The sequence below is a fragment of the Amblyraja radiata genome, chromosome 40, assembly GCF_010909765.2.
Source record: "Amblyraja radiata isolate CabotCenter1 chromosome 40, sAmbRad1.1.pri, whole genome shotgun sequence".
In the NCBI taxonomy this organism is placed as follows: domain Eukaryota; kingdom Metazoa; phylum Chordata; class Chondrichthyes; order Rajiformes; family Rajidae; genus Amblyraja; species Amblyraja radiata.
Window position 1 is genome coordinate 9,262,364 of NC_045995.1, and position 7,409 is coordinate 9,269,772.

Here is a 7,409-nt window from a genome sequence, read left to right on the forward strand (position 1 = left end):
AGCGGGGGGGGGGGGGAAGAAAGCTAGAAGAGAGGAGGAGGTGGGACAAAGCCTTGTAAGTGAAAGGTGGCTACTGGTGAGGGGAGTGATTGGAAAAAGCCAGAGATGAAAAGACAACAAGGTGTGAGGTGAGGAAAGTGTGAATAGTGAAGCTAAGGAAGGAATGTAAGTGGAAGGAGAGGGGTGGAGGTTTCAGTAACCCGAGGAGAGGTAAAATATTACAAGTTTTATTTCAACACTGGAAATGGAATTACTCCAGTTGAGTTACTCCAGCATTTTGTGTCTATCCTTGGTTTAATCCCGCATATGCAGTTCCTTTCTATACAACATTAAGATAGATCCCCTATCTTTACAGAGTTATAGACGTCCAATAGGTCGGAGTGGGTGTAGGATTGAGAATTATAGTGACCGGCAACGAGATGTTCAGGGTGGTCGCATGGACTAAACGTAGGTGGTCACCCAACCAGCGTTTGATTTTGACAATGAAATCAATTTTGAAGATAAAAATGTGTTGGAAGGAACTACAGATGTATTATGATGGGGTGGGGGTGGAGGTTCAGAGAGAAGGGAGACTCGACCAGATCCATCACCCATTCCTTCTTCCCAGAGGCGATGGGGGGGGAGGGGTGGGGGGGAGGTTTCTTGTAGAAACATTTTACATTCTTAAGGGATTTGACAGGCTAGATGCGGGAAACATGTTCCCGATGTTGGGGAAGTCCAGAACCAGGGGGTCACAGTTTAAGTATAAGGGGGAGGCCATTTACAACGGAGATGTGGAAAACATCTTCACCCAGACAGTTGTGAATCTGTGGAATTCTCTGCCACAGTGGACAGTGGAGGCCAATTCACTGGATGTTTTTAAGAGAGTTAGATATAGATCTTAGGGCTAACGGAATCAAGGGATATGGGAGAAAAAGTAGGAACGGTGTACTGATTTTAGATGATCAGCCATGACCATATTGAATGGCGGTGCTGTCTTGAGGGGCCGAATGGCCTACTACTGCACGTATTTTCTATGTTTCTATGACCCGCTGAGTTAATCCAGCACGTTGTGTCAGTCTAGAGTCATAGAATGATACAGTGTGGAAACAGACCCGTCGGCCCAACTTGCCCACACCGGCCAACATATCAAAGCTGCACCATTCCCACCTGCTTGCACTTGGTCCATATCCCCCCAAACCTGTCCTATCCATTTCACTGTTTTTTTAAACGATGGGATAGTCCCAGGCTCAACTACCTGCTCTGGCGTCTATCTGAAGAAACATAGAAATTAGGTGCAGGAGTAGGCCATTCGGCCCTTCGAGCCTGCACCGCTATTCAATATGATCATGGCTGATCATCCAACTCAGTATCCTGTACATGCCTTCTCTCCATACCCCCTGATCCCTTTAGCCACATGGGCCACATCTAACTCCCTCTTAAATATAGCCAATGAACTGGCCTCAACTACCTTCTGTGGCAGAGAATTCCAGAGATTCACCACTCTCTGTGTGAAAAATGTTTTCCCCCTCTCGGTCCTAAAAGATTTCCCCCTTATCCTTAAACTGTGACCCCTTGTTCTGGACTTCCCCAACATCGGGAACAATCTTCCTGCATCTAGCCTGTCCCACACTGAAAGGTCTCGACTGCAAACGTCACCCTTTCCTTTTCTCCAGAGATGCTGGCTGTCCCGCTGAGTTACTCCAGCTGTTTGTGCCTTACTATTGTTTAAACCAGCATCTGCAGTTCCTTCATACACATACCTCCTCTGGCAGCCTGTTCCATACACCCATCACCATTTGTGTGAAAAAGATACCCCTCGGATTCTTAGCAATCTTTTTCCCTTCACTTTGAACCTATGTCTAGTCCTCGATTCCCACACTCTTGCACAAAGAGACTGCATCCACCCAAAGTCTGTGCTTTCGTCTATATTCAGGCCGGTTTAATGTCTAACTGACTCCTCCCTCGTGTGAGATTAGTTGGGAGTGGCCAGGACACTGAACACTGAACACTTGCAGCCAAATAACATTAATTCCCCCGAGACGGCAGCGCGCAGTGGAAAACACTTTGAACCAGGAAGTGGCGGAATTAAAATGGCTGCGAAAAATATTTTCGAGAGTTTAACGGAGGAGGTAGTTTGTCCCATCTGCCTGGATTTCTTCACCGATCCGCTGTCCCTGGAGTGTGGACACTACTTCTGCCGCTCCTGTATCACACAGAGTTGGGACAGGGAGGGGAGAAACTCGTGTCCGGAATGTAGAGAGGAGTTTACAGACCGCACCCTCAAAGTAAATCGGGCCTTGGTGAGACTGTCTGAGAAAGCTCGAACACTGAGCCTGAATCGGACAGAGAAGGAAAGTAAACTTCAGTGCGAGAAACATCAGGAAGAACTGAAGCTGTTTTGTGAAACTGACAAGAAGCTGATCTGCCTGGTTTGTCGAGATGCGAGGGAACACAAAGATCACTGCTTCATGCCGGTTAAAGAAGCTGTTCAAATATACAAGGTAAATGCAACTGAATTTAATCACATCATTTTAATTCCTTCTTTAATGTTCAACAATTTAATTATCTGATTTTCAAACACAATCCCAGGATCAGGTGAAATCTTCTTTCGAATCTCTCACAAAAAAGAAATCAGGGATCCAGCGAATGGAGCAGCAACAGAAACAGAAGATTTCTGGAGTTCTGGTGAGGCTTTTAAGTTTCGATTTCCTGATCTTGTGTAGATTTGATCCCTGTGATGCGTGTAATAATAGGGCAGCGCAATGACACAAGTAGTGCTGCTGTCTCCTAATTCTGGTGAGCATTTCGACAAACTATTGAATTGCTAACGCAAGTAGAAAATGTACCGGGCAAATGTCACGGTCAAAGTCGTGAGGAAACACAATTAGTGACATTATATATTGATCTTCACCTTTCATTTTACAGGAACAGTCACACAACCTTCAGTCCAAAATCACATCCCAGTTTGCTGAACTGCACCAGATTCTCACTGAGAAAGAGCAGCGCGCACTGGCAGATATCCGGGAGGAAGAGAAGAAGATTCTAAATACAATGGAGAAAAATCTTGGAAAGATTCAAGACAATTTAAGTTCCATTCAGGAGGAACTCTTAAAGTTGCAACAACAGCTGGATCAAAAAGACAGTCTGGTGTTTCTGAAGGTGAGGGGTTACACTACAGTTTGGTGAAGTGAAAGTGCACAGTCACAAAATGGTGGGTGACATTTCTGAAATAAATGCTGCATTTGCCTGTAATTCAGAACTGGGTAAATGTTCCGTCTGTTCCAGAGCTGTGCTGCTGTTGTTCCAAAACTAAATGTCCTCCTGCATAATCTGTGGGATCTCTGCACTGCCTGCAGTCTCCTTGGGATGAGTTATTGTGATCTTGTCACTGAGTTCATGGCTGTTTGATAATCCCCCGAAAAGATCACGTGGAAAATTTGTCGTATGTTCCTCTTTAGTGGGAAATAATTTTGTGGCGTTAAACAGATCTGTTGAAGTCAGCTTTGGTGAGACCACACCTGGAGTATTGCGTACAGTTTTGGTCTCCAAGTCTGAGGAAAGACATTCTTGCCATAGAGGGAGTACAGAGAAGGTTCACCAGACTGATTCCTGGGATGCCAGGACTTTCATATGAAGAAAGACTGACTCGGCTTGTACTCGCTAGACTTTAGAAGATTGAGGGGGGATCTTATAGAAACTTACACAATTCTTAAGGGGTTGGACAGGCTAGATGCAAGAAGATTGTTCCCGATGTTGGGAAAGTCCAGGACAAGGGGTCACAGTTTAAGGATAAAGGGGAAATCCTTTAGGACCGAGATGAGAAAAACATTTTTCACACAGAGAGTGGTAAATTTGTGGAACTCTCTGCCACAGAAGGTAGTTGAGGCCAGTTCATTGTCTATATTTAAGAGGGAGTTAGATGTGGCCCTTGTGGCTAAAGGGATCAGGGGGTATGGAGAGAAGGCAGGTGTAGTATATGAGTTGGATGATCAGCCATAATCATATTGAATGGCGGTGCAGGCTCGAAGGGCCGAATGGCCTACTCCTGCACCTATTTTCTATGATTCTATGTTTCTATACACTTAATCAACCCCTGTAATTTATCCCCCTTAACATGCTTTAAGGTCGCCAGCACTTAATGGGACCTGTTCTATCCTAAATTATCCTTTTGCTCTTAAAGGGACCTAGTCTCCCCCTAGTTATTATTTTGCTGTTAATACACTTGTAGAATCTCTACGGCAATATCCAATTTCTGTCTCTGTGACAATGACAATAAATGTTGGGCAATGGAACATTTCTGGGGCTTGTTGTAATTTGTGTGAAAATCCTGCTGTCGGGATATGGATGTCCCGTATCAGTCTACTCAAGATTTGTGTTTTATTTCTTGCAGGAGGAAGCTGATGGGAAGAGGAGGTAGGCCATGCTCTTGACTGAACCACTGCATGTTTGTGTAGAACAGCTCAAAAAAATGGTTGAGGCTCAGTTTATAACCAGCTGCTAAATATTTGCAGGGTTAGTGATGAAGATAAAGCACTCTCAGTGACAGACGCTGCCTTGCCGATTGAAACATTTGATCACCACTTTTTGATGAACACGCTGTGGAGAGAAACATCTGCCATTAAGTGAGGTAAAACCTGTCCAGTTTCCTCTCTTCTTGTTTAGTAACACACATGCAAACATTGCCGAGATAAATTGTATTCCCCTCTAATACTTCTTATGGCAGCTGTCTCTCTCCTGTGAACTTTAGAAAACTGCATCTTCCATTCCTCAGTCCGTTGGCCCAGTTCATGAGGATCAGTTTAATCTAAGACAACCTTCTTCACTCTCCACAATGTCTCATGAATTTTAATCTCATCCACAAACCTGCTAACCGTGCCACCCACATACCCTGCATTCATCTGATCATTTATATAAATAAGGACCAACAGTGGAGTCAGCATTGAGCATTGTGGTACATCACTTGTGACAGGCCTCCAGTCTGAAAATCAATCTCTGTCTCCCACATCAGGCCACATGTTGACCCATTGGCTAACTACCCTGGATTCCATATGATCAAACCTTCCAGATCAGCCAACCACAGAAGTTGCTGCTATCAAATTGCCAATCTTACTTCCATCATTCACATACAAGCCATAAAAATATAACATAAACAGCAGTGAACATCTGAAATGTTGTGAACATCTGAGGTAGTGATAGGTCAGATTGTTGGCAATAGGCAAAGTGGACTCAGATGGATATTTGAAGGATCGAGAAATTGGCGGTTATGGAGAACTCACATAGAACAGGAATTGATGTCACCTTTGATCAGTCATGATCACATTGAATGGCGGAGCCGGCCTGAGGAGTGGAGCTTACTCCTCCTGCTATTCTCTTGTGTTCTTTAGTTTTTTCCATACCTACGGAATGATAAATTTTACACAGCGGGAATGTGGCAAAGATTGACAATACTTGTCCATGGAATAATGACTTTGCTGTGCGGGGTGAGATTGAGTAGACTAGGCCTGTATACTCGAAAGTTCGGGTGTATTGGAGGAGATCTCAGCAAAACACAAAGTTCTTACAGGGCTCAGGATGCAGGTAGGATCTTTCCCCTGGCATAGAAACATAGAAAATAGGTGCAGGAGTAGGCCATTCAGCCCTTCGAGCCAGCACCGCCATTCCGGCTTTTCTGCATATCTCTTAATTCCCTTAGCCCAAAGAGCAAAATCTAACTCTCTCTTGAAATCATCCAGCAAATTGGCCTCCACTGCCTTCTGTGGCAGAGAATTCCACAGACTCACAACTAACTGGCTGAAAAAGTGTTTCCTCATCTCACTTAAATGGCCTATCCCTTATTCTTAAACCCTTATTCTTAAACCGTGACCCCTGGTTCTGGACTCCCCCAACATCGGGACCATTTTTTCTGCATCTACCTTGTCCAATCCTCGAAGAATTGCATATGTTTCTATAAGATCCTCTCTCATCCTTTTAAATTCCAGCGAATACAAGCCCAGTCGACCCATTCTTTGTCAGCCCCACCATCCTTGGAATTAACCTGTAGAACAAACGCGTTACTCTCTCAGTAGCAATAAAGTCCTTCCTCAAATTAGGAGACCACAATTGCACACAATACTCGATGGTGGTCTCACCAGTACAACTGCAGTAGGACCTCCTTGCTCCTAAACTCAAATCCTAGTGCAAGAAGGCCAACATGTCATTAGTTTTCTTCACTGCCTGCTGTACCTGCATGCTTACTATCAGTGACTAAGAGGTCTCGTTGCACTTTCCCTTCCCCTTCCCCTAATCTTACCTCATTCAGATAATAATCTGCCTTCCTGTTCTTGCCACCAAAGTGGATATCCTCACATTTATCCACATTAAACTGCATCTGTCATGCTTCTGCCCATTCGCCCAACCTATCCAAGCCACTCTGCAGCTTCATAACATCCTCTTTGCAGCTCAGACTGCCACCATAGCTTTGTGTAATCTGCAAATTTAGAGATGTTACATTTAATTCGCTTGTCTAAATCGTTAATATTTATTATAAACCGTGGGGCTGCACGGTGGTGCAGCGGTAGTGTTGCTGCCTTTCAGCACCAGAGACCCAGGTTCGATCCTGACTATGGGTGCTGTCTGTACGGAGTTTGCACGTTCTCCCTGTGACCGCATGGGTTTTCTCCGGTTCCTCCCACACTCCAAAGACGTACAGGAGGACTAACCAGTGGCAGCCATGCCTCCGAAGAAGGCAATAACAGCGGAGGAAGGCGAGGAAATAAAGAGAGCGCTGGATTTTATGACGGAGGAGATTTCTGCCGTCAAACAACAGCAGAAAGCCATCCTCGACCTGGTGGCGGAGGTAAAGGCTCTCCGGATCCAGAGCGCCGAAAAGGACCGGCGACTGGTGTTCCTGGAGAGCAGAGTTGCGGACCTGGAGCAGTACACCAGAGCGAATAACGTCATCATTACCGGGCTCAGTATAAATCCCCGGTCATACGCGCGGGCGGTGACTGACGACAGCGGGGGGGGGGGGGGGGGGGGGGCCGGGGCAATGGATACTAGCTCCACTGAGCAACAGGTGGCGGCCTTCCTGCAGTCAAAGGGAATACACTTGGACTGCGATAACATCGAGGCTTGTCACCCCCTGCCCAGGAGAAAATCCAGCGATGATAAAAATAGCGATGACAAACCAGCCATCATAATAAGGTTTGTCAATAAGAAATATAAAGTTAGCCTACTAAAACAAGGAAGACATTTGAAGGGAACAAAAGTATTCATGAATGAACACCTAACAAAACGAATTGACGACATAGCCCGACAAGCACGATACCTTAAGAAACAGAAAAAAATACAAAATACCTGGACTGCAAACTGTAAAATCTTTATTAAATTAAATGGAACATCAGAGGAAGCCAAATTGCTGGTCATTAGAGATATTGCAGACCTGGATA

General features: G+C 45.1%; 1 long non-coding RNA gene across 1 annotated transcript; it reads left to right on the plus strand.

The window, feature by feature from the left end:
* The first annotated feature begins 3,114 nt into the window (after positions 1–3,114).
* On the plus strand, positions 3,115–4,621 carry LOC116967650. The gene is made up of 3 exons (XR_004410298.1): positions 3,115–3,141; positions 4,373–4,395; positions 4,494–4,621. It is a non-coding gene; the product is annotated as an uncharacterized LOC116967650 (long non-coding RNA).
* Positions 4,622–7,409: the final 2,788 nt, after the last annotated feature.